Source organism: Haliaeetus albicilla, unplaced genomic scaffold (assembly GCF_947461875.1).
Source record: "Haliaeetus albicilla unplaced genomic scaffold, bHalAlb1.1 scaffold_87, whole genome shotgun sequence".
Classification (NCBI taxonomy): Eukaryota; Metazoa; Chordata; class Aves; order Accipitriformes; family Accipitridae; genus Haliaeetus; species Haliaeetus albicilla.
Genome location: NW_027212518.1, coordinates 322137 through 338081, shown reverse-complemented (window position 1 = coordinate 338081; position 15945 = coordinate 322137).

Here is a 15945-nt window from a genome sequence, read left to right as displayed (position 1 = left end):
GGTTTTGGGATCTCTGCTTGCCCAGAGAAGGAACATCTCACGGTGCGCATCCTCGGCAGAGCCTGTTCCCGAAAAGGCAAACGTCCGGCTCCTTGTCCCACACGGAAGGTGGCAGCCCTGAAAGCTCTTGCTGGTCTTCACCTTCCCCCTGCAGCCTATTCACAGGCACAACCGCACTGGGAATCTCTGCTTTCCCAAAGACGCAATCTCTCACGGTGCGCATCCTCGGCAGAGCCTGTTCCCGAAAAGGCAAACGTCCGGCTCCTTGTCCCACACGGAAGGTGGCAGCCCTGAAAGCTCTTGCTGGTCTTCACCTTCCCCCTGCAGCCTATTCACAGGCACAACAGGTTTTGTGATCTGTGCTTGCACAGAGACGCAATCTCTCACGGTGCGCATCCTCGGCAGAGCCTGTTCCCGAAAAGGCAAACGTCCGGCTCCTTGTCCCACACGGAAGGTGGCAGCCCTGAGAGCTCTTGCTGGTCTTCACCTTCCCCCTGCAGCCTTTTCACAGGCACAACCGCACTGGGAATCTCTGCTTTCCCAGAGACGCAATCTCTCACGGTGCGCATCCTAGGCAGAGCCTGGTCCAGAACAGGCAAACGTCCGGCTCCTTGTCCCACACGGAAGGTGGCAGCCCTGAAAGCTCTTGCTGGTCTTCACCTTCCCCCTGCAGCCTATTCACAGGCACAACCGCACTTTGAATCTCTGCTTTCCCAGAGACGCAATCTCTCACGGTGCGCATCCTAGGCAGAGCCTGGTCCAGAACAGGCAAACGTCCGGCTCCTTGTCCCACACGGAAGGTGGCAGCCCTGAAAGCTGTTGCTGGTCTTCACCTTCCCCCTGCAGCCTATTCACAGGCACAAGAGGTTTTGGGATCTGTGCTTGCCCAGAGAAGGAACATCTCACGGTGCGCATCCTCGGCAGAGCCTGTTCCCGAAAAGGCAAACGTCCGGCTCCTTGTCCCACACAGAAGGTGGCAGCCCTGAAAGCTCTTGCTGGTCTTCACCTTCCCCCTGCAGCCTATTCACAGGCACAACAGATTTTGGGATCTCTGCTTGCCCAGAGACGCAATCTCTCACGGTGCGCATCCTCGGCAGAGCCTGTTCCCGAAAAGGCAAACGTCCGGCTCCTTGTCCCACACGGAAGGTGGCAGCCCTGATAGCTCTTGCTGGTCTTCACCTTCCCCCTGCAGCCTATTCACAGGCACAAGAGGTTTTGGGATCTGTGCTTTCCCAGAGAAGGAACATCTCACGGTGCGCATCCTCAGCAGAGCCTGTTCCCGAAAAGGCAAACGTCCGGCTCCTTGTCCCACACGGAAGGTGGCAGCCCGGAAAGCTGTTGCTGGTCTTCACCTTCCCCCTGCAGCCTATTCACAGGCACAACCGCACTGGGAATCTCTGCTTTCCCAAAGACGCAATCCCTCACGGTGCGCAACCTCGGCAGAGCCTGTTCCCGAAAAGGCAAACGTCCGGCTCCTTGTCCCACACGGAAGGTGGCAGCCCGGAAAGCTCTTGCTGGTCTTCACCTTCCCCCTGCAGCCTATTCACAGGCACAACCGCACTGGGAATCTCTGCTTTCCCAAAGATGCAATCTCTCACGGTGCGCATCCTCGGCAGAGCCTGTTCCCGAAAAGGCAAACGTCCGGCTCCTTGTCCCACACGGAAGGTGGCAGCCCTGAGAGTTCTTGCTGGTCTTCACCTTCCCCCTGCAGCCTATTCACAGGCACAAGAGGTTTTGGGATCCCTGCTTTCCCAGAGAAGGAACATCTCACGGTGCGCATCCTCGGCAGAGCCTGTTCCCGAAAAGGCAAACGTCCGGCTCCTTGTCCCACACGGAAGGTGGCAGCCCTGAGAGCTCTTGCTGGTCTTCACCTTCCCCCTGCAGCCTATTCACAGGCACAACAGGTTTTGGGATCCCTGCTTTCCCAGAGACGCAATCTCTCACGGTGCGCATCCTCGGCAGAGCCTGTTCCCGAAAAGGCAAACGTCCGGCTACTTGTCCCACACGGAAGGTGGCAGCCCGGAAAGCTCTTGCTGGTCTTCACCTTCCCCGTGCAGCCTATTCACAGGCACAACCACACTGGGAATCTCTGCTTTCCCAGAGACGCAATCTCTCACGGTGGGCATCCTCGGCAGAGCCTGTTCCCGAAAAGGCAAACGTCCGGCTCCTTGTCCCACACGGAAGGTGGCAGCCCGGAAAGCTCTTGCTGGTCTTCACCTTCCCCGTGCAGCCTATTCACAGGCACAACCGCACTGGGAATCTCTGCTTTCCCAAAGACGCAATCTCTCACGGTGCGCATCCTCGGCAGAGCCTGTTCCCGAAAAGGCAAACGTCCGGCTCCTTGTCCCACACGGAAGGTGGCAGCCCTGAAAGCTCTTGCTGGTCTTCACCTTCCCCCTGCAGCCTATTCACAGGCACAACAGGTTTTGGGATCTCTGCTTGCCCAGAGAAGGAACATCTCACGGTGCGCATCCTCGGCAGAGCCTGTTCCCGAAAAGGCAAACATCCGGCTCCTTGTCCCACACGGAAGGTGGCAGCCCTGAGAGCTCTTGCTGGTCTTCACCTTCCCCCTGCAGCCTATTCACAGGCACAACAGGTTTTGGGATCTGTGCTTGCCCAGAGAAGGAACATCTCACGGTGCGCATCCTCGGCAGAGCCTGTTCCCGAAAAGGCAAACGTCCGGCTCCTTGTCCCACACGGAAGGTGGCAGCCCGGAAAGCTGTTGCTGGTCTTCACCTTCCCCCTGCAGCCTATTCACAGGCACAACAGGTTTGGGGATCTGTGCTTTCCCAGAGACGCAATCTCTCACGGTGCGCATCCTCGGCAGAGCCTGTTCCCGAAAAGGCAAACGTCCGGCTCCTTGTCCCACACGGAAGGTGGCAGCCCTGAAAGCTCTTGCTGGTCTTCACCTTCCCCCTGCAGCCTATTCACAGGCACCACCGCACTGGGAATCTCTGCTTTCCCAAAGACGCAATCTCTCACGGTGCACATCCTCGGCAGAGCCTGTTCCCGAAAAGGCAAACGTCCGGCTCCTTGTCCCACACGGAAGGTGGCAGCCCTGAAAGCTCTTGCTGGTCTTCACCTTCCCCGTGCAGCCTATTCACAGGCACAACCGCACTGGGAATCTCTGCTTTCCCAAAGACGCAATCCCTCACGGTGCGCATCCTCGGCAGAGCCTGTTCCCGAAAAGGCAAACGTCCGGCTCCTTGTCCCACATGGAAGGTGGCAGCCCTGAAAGCTCTTGCTGGTCTTCACCTTCCCCCTGCAGCCTATTCACAGGCACAACAGGTTTGGGGATCTCTGCTTTCCCAGAGACGCAATCTCTCACGGTGCGCATCCTCGGCAGAGCCTGTTCCCGAAAAGGCAAACGTCCGGCTCCTTGTCCCACACGGAAGGTGGCAGCCCTGAAAGCTCTTGCTGGTCTTCACCTTCCCCCTGCAGCCTATTCACAGGCACCACCGCACTGGGAATCTCTGCTTTCCCAAAGACGCAATCTCTCACGGTGCGCATCCTCGGCAGAGCCTGTTCCCGAAAAGGCAAACGTCCGGCTCCTTGTCCCACACGGAAGGTGGCAGCCCGGAACGCTGTTGCTGGTCTTCACCTTCCCCGTGCAGCCTATTCACAGGCACAACCGCACTGGGAATCTCTGCTTTCCCAAAGACGCAATCCCTCACGGTGCGCATCCTCGGCAGAGCCTGTTCCCGAAAAGGCAAACGTCTGGCTCCTAGTCCCACACGGAAGGTGGCAGCCCTGAAAGCTCTTGCTGGTCTTCACCTTCCCCCTGCAGCCTATTCACAGGCACAACAGGTTTTGGGATCTCTGCTTGCCCAGAGACGCAATCTCTCACGGTGCGCATCCTCGGCAGAGCCTGTTCCCGAAAAGGCAAACGTCCGGCTCCTTGTCCCACACGGAAGGTGGCAGCCCTGAGAGCTCTTGCTGGTCTTCACCTTCCCCCTGCAGCCTATTCACAGGCACAAGAGGTTTTGGGATCTGTGCTTTCCCAGAGAAGGAACATCTCACGGTGCGCATCCTCAGCAGAGCCTGTTCCCGAAAAGGCAAACGTCCGGCTCCTTGTCCCACACGGAAGGTGGCAGCCCGGAAAGCTGTTGCTGGTCTTCACCTTCCCCCTGCAGCCTATTCACAGGCACAACCGCACTGGGAATCTCTGCTTTCCCAAAGACGCAATCCCTCACGGTGCGCATCCTCGGCAGAGCCTGTTCCCGAAAAGGCAAACGTCCGGCTCCTTGTCCCACACGGAAGGTGGCAGCCCGGAAAGCTGTTGCTGGTCTTCACCTTCCCCCTGCAGCCTATTCACAGGCACAACCGCACTGGGAATCTCTGCTTTCCCAAAGATGCAATCTCTCACGGTGCGCATCCTCGGCAGAGCCTGTTCCCGAAAAGGCAAACGTCCGGCTCCTTGTCCCACACGGAAGGTGGCAGCCCTGAGAGCTCTTGCTGGTCTTCACCTTCCCCCTCCAGCCTATTCACAGGCACAAGAGGTTTTGGGATCCCTGCTTTCCCAGAGACGCAATCTCTCACGGTGGGCATCCTCGGCAGAGCCTGTTCCCGAAAAGGCAAACGTCCGGCTCCTTGTCCCACACGGAAGGTGGCAGCCCGGAAAGCTGTTGCTGGTCTTCACCTTCCCCCTGCAGCCTATTCACAGGCACAACCGCACTGGGAATCTCTGCTTTCCCAGAGACGCAATCTCTCACGGTGGGCATCCTCGGCAGAGCCTGTTCCCGAAAAGGCAAACGTCCGGCTCCTTGTCCCACACGGAAGGTGGCAGCCCGGAAAGCTCTTGCTGGTCTTCACCTTCCCCCTGCAGCCTATTCACAGGCACAACAGGTTTTGGGATCTCTGCTTGCCCAGAGAAGGAACATCTCACGGTGCGCATCCTCGGCAGAGCCTGTTCCCGAAAAGGCAAACGTCCGGCTCCTTGTCCCACACGGAAGGTGGCAGCCCTGAAAGCTCTTGCTGGTCTTCACCTTCCCCCTGCAGCCTTTTCACAGGCACAACCGCACTGGGAATCTCTGCTTTCCCAAAGACGCAATCTCTCACGGTGGGCATCCTCGGCAGAGCCTGTTCCCGAAAAGGCAAACGTCCGGCTCCTTGTCCCACACGGAAGGTGGCAGCCCGGAAAGCTCTTGCTGGTCTTCACCTTCCCCGTGCAGCCTATTCACAGGCACAACAGGTTTTGGAATCTGTGCTTGCCCAGAGAAGGAACATCTCACAGTGCGCATCCTCGGCAGAGCCTGTTCCCGAAAAGGCAAACGTCCAGCTCCTTGTCCCACACGGAAGGTGGCAGCCCTGAAAGGTGTTGCTGGTCTTCACCTTCCCCCTGCAGCCTATTCACAGGCACAACAGGTTTTGGGATCTGTGCTTGCCCAGAGAAGGAACATCTCACGGTGCGCATCCTCGGCAGAGCCTGTTCCCGAAAAGGCAAACGTCCGGCTCCTTGTCCCACACGGAAGGTGGCAGCCCTGAAAGCTCTTGCTGGTCTTCACCTTCCCCCTGCAGCCTATTCACAGGCACAACAGGTTTTGGGATCTCTGCTTGCCCAGAGACGCAATCTCTCACGGTGCGCATCCTCGGCAGAGCCTGTTCCCGAAAAGGCAAACGTCCGGCTCCTTGTCCCACACGGAAGGTGGCAGCCCTGATAGCTCTTGCTGGTCTTCACCTTCCCCCTGCAGCCTATTCACAGGCACAAGAGGTTTTGGGATCTGTGCTTTCCCAGAGAAGGAACATCTCACGGTGCGCATCCTCAGCAGAGCCTGTTCCCGAAAAGGCAAACGTCCGGCTCCTTGTCCCACACGGAAGGTGGCAGCCCGGAAAGCTGTTGCTGGTCTTCACCTTCCCCCTGCAGCCTATTCACAGGCACAACCGCACTGGGAATCTCTGCTTTCCCAAAGACGCAATCCCTCACTGTGCGCAACCTCGGCAGAGCCTGTTCCCGAAAAGGCAAACGTCCGGCTCCTTGTCCCACACGGAAGGTGGCAGCCCGGAAAGCTGTTGCTGGTCTTCACCTTCCCCCTGCAGCCTATTCACAGGCACAACCGCACTGGGAATCTCTGCTTTCCCAAAGATGCAATCTCTCACGGTGCGCATCCTCGGCAGAGCCTGTTCCCGAAAAGGCAAACTTCCGGCTCCTTGTCCCACACGGAAGGTGGCAGCCCTGAGAGCTCTTGCTGGTCTTCACCTTCCCCCTCCAGCCTATTCACAGGCACAAGAGGTTTTGGGATCCCTGCTTTCCCAAAGATGCAATCTCTCACGGTGCGCATCCTCGGCAGAGCCTGTTCCCGAAAAGGCAAACGTCCGGCTCCTTGTCCCACACGGAAGGTGGCAGCCCTGAGAGCTCTTGCTGGTCTTCACCTTCCCCCTGCAGCCTATTCACAGGCACAAGAGGTTTTGGGATCCCTGCTTTCCCAGAGACGCAATCTCTCACGGTGCGCATCCTCGGCAGAGCCTGTTCCCGAAAATGCAAACGTCCGGCTACTTGTCCCACACGCAAGGTGGCAGCCCTGAGAGCTCTTGCTGGTCTTCACCTTCCCCCTGCAGCCTATTCACAGGCACAACCGCACTGGGAATCTCTGCTTTCCCAGAGACGCAATCTCTCACGGTGCGCATCCTCGGCAGAGCCTGTTCCCGAAAAGGCAAACGTCCGGCTCCTTGTCCCACACGGAAGGTGGCAGCCCTGAAAGCTCTTGCTGGTCTTCACCTTCCCCCTGCAGCCTTTTCACAGGCACAACCACACTGGGAATCTCTGCTTTCCCAAAGACGCAATCCCTCACGGTGCACATCCTCGGCAGAGCCTGTTCCCGAAAAGGCAAACGTCCGGCTCCTTGTCCCACACGGAAGGTGGCAGCCCTGAAAGCTCTTGCTGGTCTTCACCTTCCCCCTGCAGCCTATTCACAGGCACAACAGGTTTTGGGATCTGTGCTTGCCCAGAGAAGGAACATCTCACGGTGCGCATCCTCGGCAGAGCCTGTTCCCGAAAAGGCAAACGTCCGGCTCCTTGTCCCACACGGAAGGTGGCAGCCCGGAAAGCTCTTGCTGGTCTTCACCTTCCCCCTGCAGCCTATTCACAGGCACTACCGCACTGGGAATCTCTGCTTTCCCAAAGACGCAATCTCTCACGGTGCGCATCCTCGGCAGAGCCTGTTCCCGAAAAGGCAAACGTCCGGCTCCTTGTCCCACACGGAAGGTGGCAGCCCTGAAAGCTCTTGCTGGTCTTCACCTTCCCCGTGCAGCCTATTCACAGGCACAACAGGTTTGGGATCTGCGCTTGCCCCAAGACGCAATCTCTCACGGTGCGCATCCTCGGCAGAGCCTGTTCCCAAAAAGGCAAACGTCCGGCTCCTTGTCCCACACGGAAGGTGGCAGCCCTGAAAGCTCTTGCTGGTCTTCACCTTCCCCGTGCAGCCTATTCACAGGCACAACAGGTTTTGGGATCTCTGCTTTCCCAGAGACGCAATCTCTCACGGTGCGCATCCTCGGCAGAGCCTGTTCCCAAAAAGGCAAACGTCCGGCTCCTTGTCCCACACGGAAGGTGGCAGCCCTGAAAGCTCTTGATGGTCTTCACCTTCCCCGTGCAGCCTATTCACAGGCACAACAGGTTTTGGGATCTCTGCTTGCCCAGAGAAGGAACATCTCACGGTGCGCATCCTCGGCAGAGCCTGTTCCCGAAAAGGCAAACGTCCGGCTCCTTGTCCCACACGGAAGGTGGCAGCCCTGAGAGCTCTTGCTGGTCTTCACCTTCCCCCTGCAGCCTATTCACAGGCACAACAGGTTTTGGGATCCCTGCTTTCCCAGAGACGCAATCCCTCACGGTGAGCATCCTCGGCAGAGCCTGTTCCCGAAAAGGCAAACGTCCGGCTCCTTGTCCCACACAGAAGGTGGCAGCCCGGAAAGCTCTTGCTGGTCTTCACCTTCCCCCTGCAGCCTATTCACAGGCACAACCACACTGGGAATCTCTGCTTTCCCAGAGACGCAATCTCTCACGGTGGGCATCCTCGGCAGAGCCTGTTCCCGAAAAGGCAAACGTCCGGCTCCTTGTCCCACACGGAAGGTGGCAGCCCTGAAAGCTCTTGCTGGTCTTCACCTTCCCCCTGCAGCCTATTCACAGGCACAACAGGTTTTGTGATCTGTGCTTGCACAGAGACGCAATCTCTCACGGTGCGCATCCTCGGCAGAGCCTGTTCCCGAAAAGGCAAACGTCCGGCTCCTTGTCCCACACGGAAGGTGGCAGCCCTGAAAGCTCTTGCTGGTCTTCACCTTCCCCCTGCAGCCTATTCACAGGCACAACAGGTTTTGGGATCTCTGCTTGCCCAGAGAAGGAACATCTCACGGTGCGCATCCTCGGCAGAGCTTGTTCCCGAAAAGGCAAACGTCCGGCTCCCTGTCCCACACGGAAGGTGGCAGCCCGGAAAGCTGTTGCTGGTCTTCACCTTCCCCCTGCAGCCTATTCACAGGCACAACAGGTTTTGGGATCTGTGCTTGCCCAGAGAAGGAACATCTCACGGTGCGCATCCTCGGCAGAGCCTGTTCCCGAAAAGGCAAACGTCCGGCTCCTTGTCCCACACGGAAGGTGGCAGCCCTGAAAGCTCTTGCTGGTCTTCACCTTCCCCCTGCAGCCTTTTCACAGGCACAACCGCACTGGGAATCTCTGCTTTCCCAAAGATGCAATCCCTCACGGTGCGCATCCTCGGCAGAGCCTGTTCCCGAAAAGGCAAACGTCCGGCTCCTTGTCCCACACGGAAGGTGGCAGCCCGGAAAGCTCTTGCTGGTCTTCACCTTCCCCGTGCAGCCTATTCACAGGCACAACCACACTGGGAATCTCTGCTTTCCCAGAGACGCAATCTCTCACGGTGGGCATCCTCGGCAGAGCCTGTTCCCGAAAAGGCAAACGTCCGGCTCCTTGTCCCACACGGAAGGTGGCAGCCCGGAAAGCTGTTGCTGGTCTTCACCTTCCCCCTGCAGCCTATTCACAGGCACAACAGGTTTGGGGATCTCTGCTTTCCCAGTGACGCAATCTCTCACGGTGCGCATCCTCGGCAGAGCCTGTTTCCGAAAAGGCAAACGTCCGGCTCCTTGTCCCACACGGAAGGTGGCAGCCCTGAAAGCTCTTGCTGGTCTTCACCTTCCCCCTGCAGCCTATTCACAGGCACAACAGGTTTGGGGATCTCTGCTTTCCCAGAGACGCAATCTCTCACGGTGGGCATCCTCGGCAGAGCCTGTTTCCGAAAAGGCAAACGTCCGGCTCCTTGTCCCACACGGAAGGTGGCAGCCCTGAAAGCTCTTGCTGGTCTTCACCTTCCCCCTGCAGCCTATTCACAGGCACAACAGGTTTTGGGATCTCTGCTTGCCCAGAGAAGGAACATCTCACGGTGCGCATCCTCGGCAGAGCTTGTTCCCGAAAAGGCAAACGTCCGGCTCCTTGTCCCACACGGAAGGTGGCAGCCCTGAAAGCTCTTGCTGGTCTTCACCTTCCCCCTGCAGCCTATTCACAGGCACAACAGGTTTTGGGATCTGTGCTTGCCCAGAGAAGGAACATCTCACGGTGCGCATCCTCGGCAGAGCCTGTTCCCGAAAGGGCAAACGTCCGGCTCCTTGTCCCACACGGAAGGTGGCAGCCCTGAAAGCTCTTGCTGGTCTTCACCTTCCCCCTGCAGCCTATTCACAGGCACAACAGGTTTTGGGATCTGTGCTTGCCCAGAGAAGGAACATCTCACGGTGCGCATCCTCAGCAGAGCCTGTTCCCGAAAAGGCAAACGTCCGGCTCCTTGTCCCACACGGAAGGTGGCAGCCCGGAAAGCTGTTGCTGGTCTTCACCTTCCCCCTGCAGCCTATTCACAGGCACAACCGCACTGGGAATCTCTGCTTTCCCAAAGACGCAATCCCTCACTGTGCGCAACCTCGGCAGAGCCTGTTCCCGAAAAGGCAAACGTCCGGCTCCTTGTCCCACACGGAAGGTGGCAGCCCGGAAAGCTGTTGCTGGTCTTCACCTTCCCCCTGCAGCCTATTCACAGGCACAACCGCACTGGGAATCTCTGCTTTCCCAAAGATGCAATCTCTCACGGTGCGCATCCTCGGCAGAGCCTGTTCCCGAAAAGGCAAACGTCCGGCTCCTTGTCCCACACGGAAGGTGGCAGCCCTGAGAGCTCTTGCTGGTCTTCACCTTCCCCCTCCAGCCTATTCACAGGCACAAGAGGTTTTGGGATCCCTGCTTTCCCAAAGATGCAATCTCTCACGGTGCGCATCCTCGGCAGAGCCTGTTCCCGAAAAGGCAAACGTCCGGCTCCTTGTCCCACACGGAAGGTGGCAGCCCTGAGAGCTCTTGCTGGTCTTCACCTTCCCCCTGCAGCCTATTCACAGGCACAAGAGGTTTTGGGATCCCTGCTTTCCCAGAGACGCAATCTCTCACGGTGCGCATCCTCGGCAGAGCCTGTTCCCGAAAATGCAAACGTCCGGCTACTTGTCCCACACGCAAGGTGGCAGCCCTGAGAGCTCTTGCTGGTCTTCACCTTCCCCCTGCAGCCTATTCACAGGCACAACCGCACTGGGAATCTCTGCTTTCCCAGAGACGCAATCTCTCACGGTGCGCATCCTCGGCAGAGCCTGTTCCCGAAAAGGCAAACGTCCGGCTCCTTGTCCCACACGGAAGGTGGCAGCCCTGAAAGCTCTTGCTGGTCTTCACCTTCCCCCTGCAGCCTTTTCACAGGCACAACCACACTGGGAATCTCTGCTTTCCCAAAGACGCAATCCCTCACGGTGCACATCCTCGGCAGAGCCTGTTCCCGAAAAGGCAAACGTCCGGCTCCTTGTCCCACACGGAAGGTGGCAGCCCTGAAAGCTCTTGCTGGTCTTCACCTTCCCCCTGCAGCCTATTCACAGGCACAACAGGTTTTGGGATCTGTGCTTGCCCAGAGAAGGAACATCTCACGGTGCGCATCCTCGGCAGAGCCTGTTCCCGAAAAGGCAAACGTCCGGCTCCTTGTCCCACACGGAAGGTGGCAGCCCGGAAAGTTCTTGCTGGTCTTCACCTTCCCCCTGCAGCCTATTCACAGGCACTACCGCACTGGGAATCTCTGCTTTCCCAAAGACGCAATCTCTCACGGTGCGCATCCTCGGCAGAGCCTGTTCCCGAAAAGGCAAACGTCCGGCTCCTTGTCCCACACGGAAGGTGGCAGCCCTGAAAGCTCTTGCTGGTCTTCACCTTCCCCGTGCAGCCTATTCACAGGCACAACAGGTTTGGGATCTGCGCTTGCCCCAAGACGCAATCTCTCACGGTGCGCATCCTCGGCAGAGCCTGTTCCCAAAAAGGCAAACGTCCGGCTCCTTGTCCCACACGGAAGGTGGCAGCCCTGAAAGCTCTTGCTGGTCTTCACCTTCCCCGTGCAGCCTATTCACAGGCACAACAGGTTTTGGGATCTCTGCTTTCCCAGAGACGCAATCTCTCACGGTGCGCATCCTCGGCAGAGCCTGTTCCCAAAAAGGCAAACGTCCGGCTCCTTGTCCCACACGGAAGGTGGCAGCCCTGAAAGCTCTTGATGGTCTTCACCTTCCCCGTGCAGCCTATTCACAGGCACAACAGGTTTTGGGATCTCTGCTTGCCCAGAGAAGGAACATCTCACGGTGCGCATCCTCGGCAGAGCCTGTTCCCGAAAAGGCAAACGTCCGGCTCCTTGTCCCACACAGAAGGTGGCAGCCCTGAGAGCTCTTGCTGGTCTTCACCTTCCCCCTGCAGCCTATTCACAGGCACAACAGGTTTTGGGATCCCTGCTTTCCCAGAGACGCAATCCCTCACGGTGAGCATCCTCGGCAGAGCCTGTTCCCGAAAAGGCAAACGTCCGGCTCCTTGTCCCACACAGAAGGTGGCAGCCCGGAAAGCTCTTGCTGGTCTTCACCTTCCCCCTGCAGCCTATTCACAGGCACAACCACACTGGGAATCTCTGCTTTCCCAGAGACGCAATCTCTCACGGTGGGCATCCTCGGCAGAGCCTGTTCCCGAAAAGGCAAACGTCCGGCTCCTTGTCCCACACGGAAGGTGGCAGCCCTGAAAGCTGTTGCTGGTCTTCACCTTCCCCCTGCAGCCTATTCACAGGCACAACAGGTTTTGTGATCTGTGCTTGCACAGAGACGCAATCTCTCACGGTGCGCATCCTCGGCAGAGCCTGTTCCCGAAAAGGCAAACGTCCGGCTCCTTGTCCCACACGGAAGGTGGCAGCCCTGAAAGCTCTTGCTGGTCTTCACCTTCCCCCTGCAGCCTATTCACAGGCACAACAGGTTTTGGGATCTCTGCTTGCCCAGAGAAGGAACATCTCACGGTGCGCATCCTCGGCAGAGCTTGTTCCCGAAAAGGCAAACGTCCGGCTCCTTGTCCCACACGGAAGGTGGCAGCCCTGAAAGCTGTTGCTGGTCTTCACCTTCCCCCTGCAGCCTATTCACAGGCACAACAGGTTTTGGGATCTGTGCTTGCCCAGAGAAGGAACATCTCACGGTGCGCATCCTCGGCAGAGCCTGTTCCCAAAAAGGCAAACGTCCGGCTCCTTGTCCCACACGGAAGGTGGCAGCCCTGAAAGCTCTTGCTGGTCTTCACCTTCCCCCTGCAGCCTTTTCACAGGCACAACCGCACTGGGAATCTCTGCTTTCCCAAAGATGCAATCCCTCACGGTGCGCATCCTCGGCAGAGCCTGTTCCCGAAAAGGCAAACGTCCGGCTCCTTGTCCCACACGGAAGGTGGCAGCCCGGAAAGCTCTTGCTGGTCTTCACCTTCCCCCTGCAGCCTATTCACAGGCACAACCACACTGGGAATCTCTGCTTTCCCAGAGACGCAATCTCTCACGGTGGGCATCCTCGGCAGAGCCTGTTCCCGAAAAGGCAAACGTCCGGCTCCTTGTCCCACACGGAAGGTGGCAGCCCGGAAAGCTGTTGCTGGTCTTCACCTTCCCCCTGCAGCCTATTCACAGGCACAACAGGTTTGGGGATCTCTGCTTTCCCAGTGACGCAATCTCTCACGGTGCGCATCCTCGGCAGAGCCTGTTTCCGAAAAGGCAAACGTCCGGCTCCTTGTCCCACACGGAAGGTGGCAGCCCTGAAAGCTCTTGCTGGTCTTCACCTTCCCCCTGCAGCCTATTCACAGGCACAACAGGTTTGGGGATCTCTGCTTTCCCAGAGACGCAATCTCTCACGGTGGGCATCCTCGGCAGAGCCTGTTTCCGAAAAGGCAAACGTCCGGCTCCTTGTCCCACACGGAAGGTGGCAGCCCTGAAAGCTCTTGCTGGTCTTCACCTTCCCCCTGCAGCCTATTCACAGGCACAACAGGTTTTGGGATCTCTGCTTGCCCAGAGAAGGAACATCTCACGGTGCGCATCCTCGGCAGAGCTTGTTCCCGAAAAGGCAAACGTCCGGCTCCTTGTCCCACACGGAAGGTGGCAGCCCTGAAAGCTCTTGCTGGTCTTCACCTTCCCCCTGCAGCCTATTCACAGGCACAACAGGTTTTGGGATCTGTGCTTGCCCAGAGAAGGAACATCTCACGGTGCGCATCCTCGGCAGAGCCTGTTCCCGAAAGGGCAAACGTCCGGCTCCTTGTCCCACACGGAAGGTGGCAGCCCTGAAAGCTCTTGCTGGTCTTCACCTTCCCCCTGCAGCCTATTCACAGGCACAACAGGTTTTGGGATCTGTGCTTGCCCAGAGAAGGAACATCTCACGGTGCGCATCCTCGGCAGAGCCTGTTCCCGAAAAGGCAAATGTCCGGCTCCTTGTCCCACATGGAAGCTGGCAGCCCGGAAAGCTCTTGCTGGTCTTCACCTTCCCCCTGCAGCCTTTTCACAGGCACAACCGCACTGGGAATCTCTGCTTTCCCAAAGACGCAATCCCTCACGGTGCGCATCCTCGGCAGAGCCTGTTCCCGAAAAGGCAAACGTCCGGCTCCTTGTCCCACACGGAAGGTGGCAGCCCGGAAAGCTCTTGCTGGTCTTCACCTTCCCCCTGCAGCCTATTCACAGGCACAACCGCACTGGGAATCTCTGCTTTCCCAAGACGCAATCTCTCACGGTGCGCATCCTCGGCAGAGCCTGTTCCCCAAAAGGCAAACGTCCGGCTCCTTGTCCCACACGGAAGGTGGCAGCCCTGAAAGCTCTTGCTGGTCTTCACCTTCCCCCTGCAGCCTATTCACAGGCACAACAGGTTTTGGGATCTGTGCTTGCCCAGAGACGCAATCTCTCACGGTGCGCATCCTAGGCAGAGCCTGGTCCAGAACAGGCAAACGTCCGGCTCCTTGTCCCACACGGAAGGTGGCAGCCCTGAAAGCTCTTGCTGGTCTTCACCTTCCCCCTGCAGCCTATTCACAGGCACAACCGCACTTTGAATCTCTGCTTTCCCAAAGACGCAATCTCTCACGGTGCGCATCCTCGGCAGAGCCTGTTCCCGAGAAGGCAAACGTCCGGCTCCTTGTCCCACACGGAAGGTGGCAGCCCTGAAAGCTCTTGCTGGTCTTCACCTTCCCCCTGCAGCCTATTCACAGGCACAACAGGTTTTGGGATCTGTGCTTGCCCAGAGACGCAATCTCTCACGGTGCGCATCCTCGGCAGAGCCTGTTCCCGAAAAGGCAAACGTCCGGCTCCTTGTCCCACACGGAAGGTGGCAGCCCGGAAAGCTGTTGCTGGTCTTCACCTTCCCCTTGCAGCCTATTCACAGGCACAACAGGTTTTGGGATCTGTGCTTGCCCAGAGAAGGAACATCTCACGGTGCGCATCCTCGGCAGAGCCTGGTCCAGAACAGGCAAACGTCCGGCTCCTTGTCCCACACGGAAGGTGGCAGCCCTGAAAGCTCTTGCTGGTCTTCACCTTCCCCCTGCAGCCTATTCACAGGCACAACCGCACTTTGAATCTCTGCTTTCCCAAATACGCAATCCCTCACGGTGCGCATCCTCGGCAGAGCCTGTTCCCAAAAAGGCAAACGTCCGGCTCCTTGTCCCACACGGAAGGTGGCAGCCCTGAAAGCTCTTGCTGGTCTTCACCTTCCCCCTGCAGCCTATTCACAGGCACAACAGGTTTTGGGATCTGTGCTTGCCCAGAGAAGGAACATCTCATGGTGCGCATCCTCGGCAGAGCCTGTTCCCGAAAAGGCAAACGTCCGGCTCCTTGTCCCACACGGAAGGTGGCAGCCCGGAAAGCTGTTGCTGGTCTTCACCTTCCCCTTGCAGCCTATTCACAGGCACAACAGGTTTTGGGATCTGTGCTTGCCCAGAGAAGGAACATCTCACGGTGCGCATCCTCGGCAGAGCCTGTTCCCGAAAAGGCAAACGTCCGGCTCCTTGTCCCACACGGAAGGTGGCAGCCCTGAAAGCTCTTGCTGGTCTTCACCTTCCCCCTGCAGCCTTTTCACAGGCACAACCGCACTGGGAATCTCTGCTTTCCCAAAGACGCAATCCCTCACGGTGCGCATCCTCGGCAGAGCCTGTTCCCGAAAAGGCAAACGTCCGGCTCCTTGTCCCACACGGAAGGTGGCAGCCCTGAAAGCTCTTGCTGGTCTTCACGTTCCCCGTGCAGCCTATTCACAGGCACAACAGGTTTTGGGATCTGTGCTTGCCCAGAGACGCAATCTCTCACAGTGCGCATCCTCGGCAGAGCCTGTTCCCGAAAAGGCAAACTTCCGGCTCCTTGTCCCACACGGAAGGTAGCAGCCCTGAAAGCTCTTGCTGGTCTTCACCTTCCCCTTGCAGCCTATTCACAGGCACAACAGGTTTTGGGATCTGTGCTTGCCCAGAGAAGGAACATCTCACGGTGCGCATCCTCGGCAGAGCCTGTTCCCGAAAAGGCAAACGTCCGGCTCCTTGTCCCACACGGAAGGTGGCAGCCCTGAAAGCTCTTGCTGGTCTTCACCCTCCCCCTGCAGCCTATTCACAGGCACAACAGGTTTTGGGATCTGTGCTTGCCCAGAGAAGGA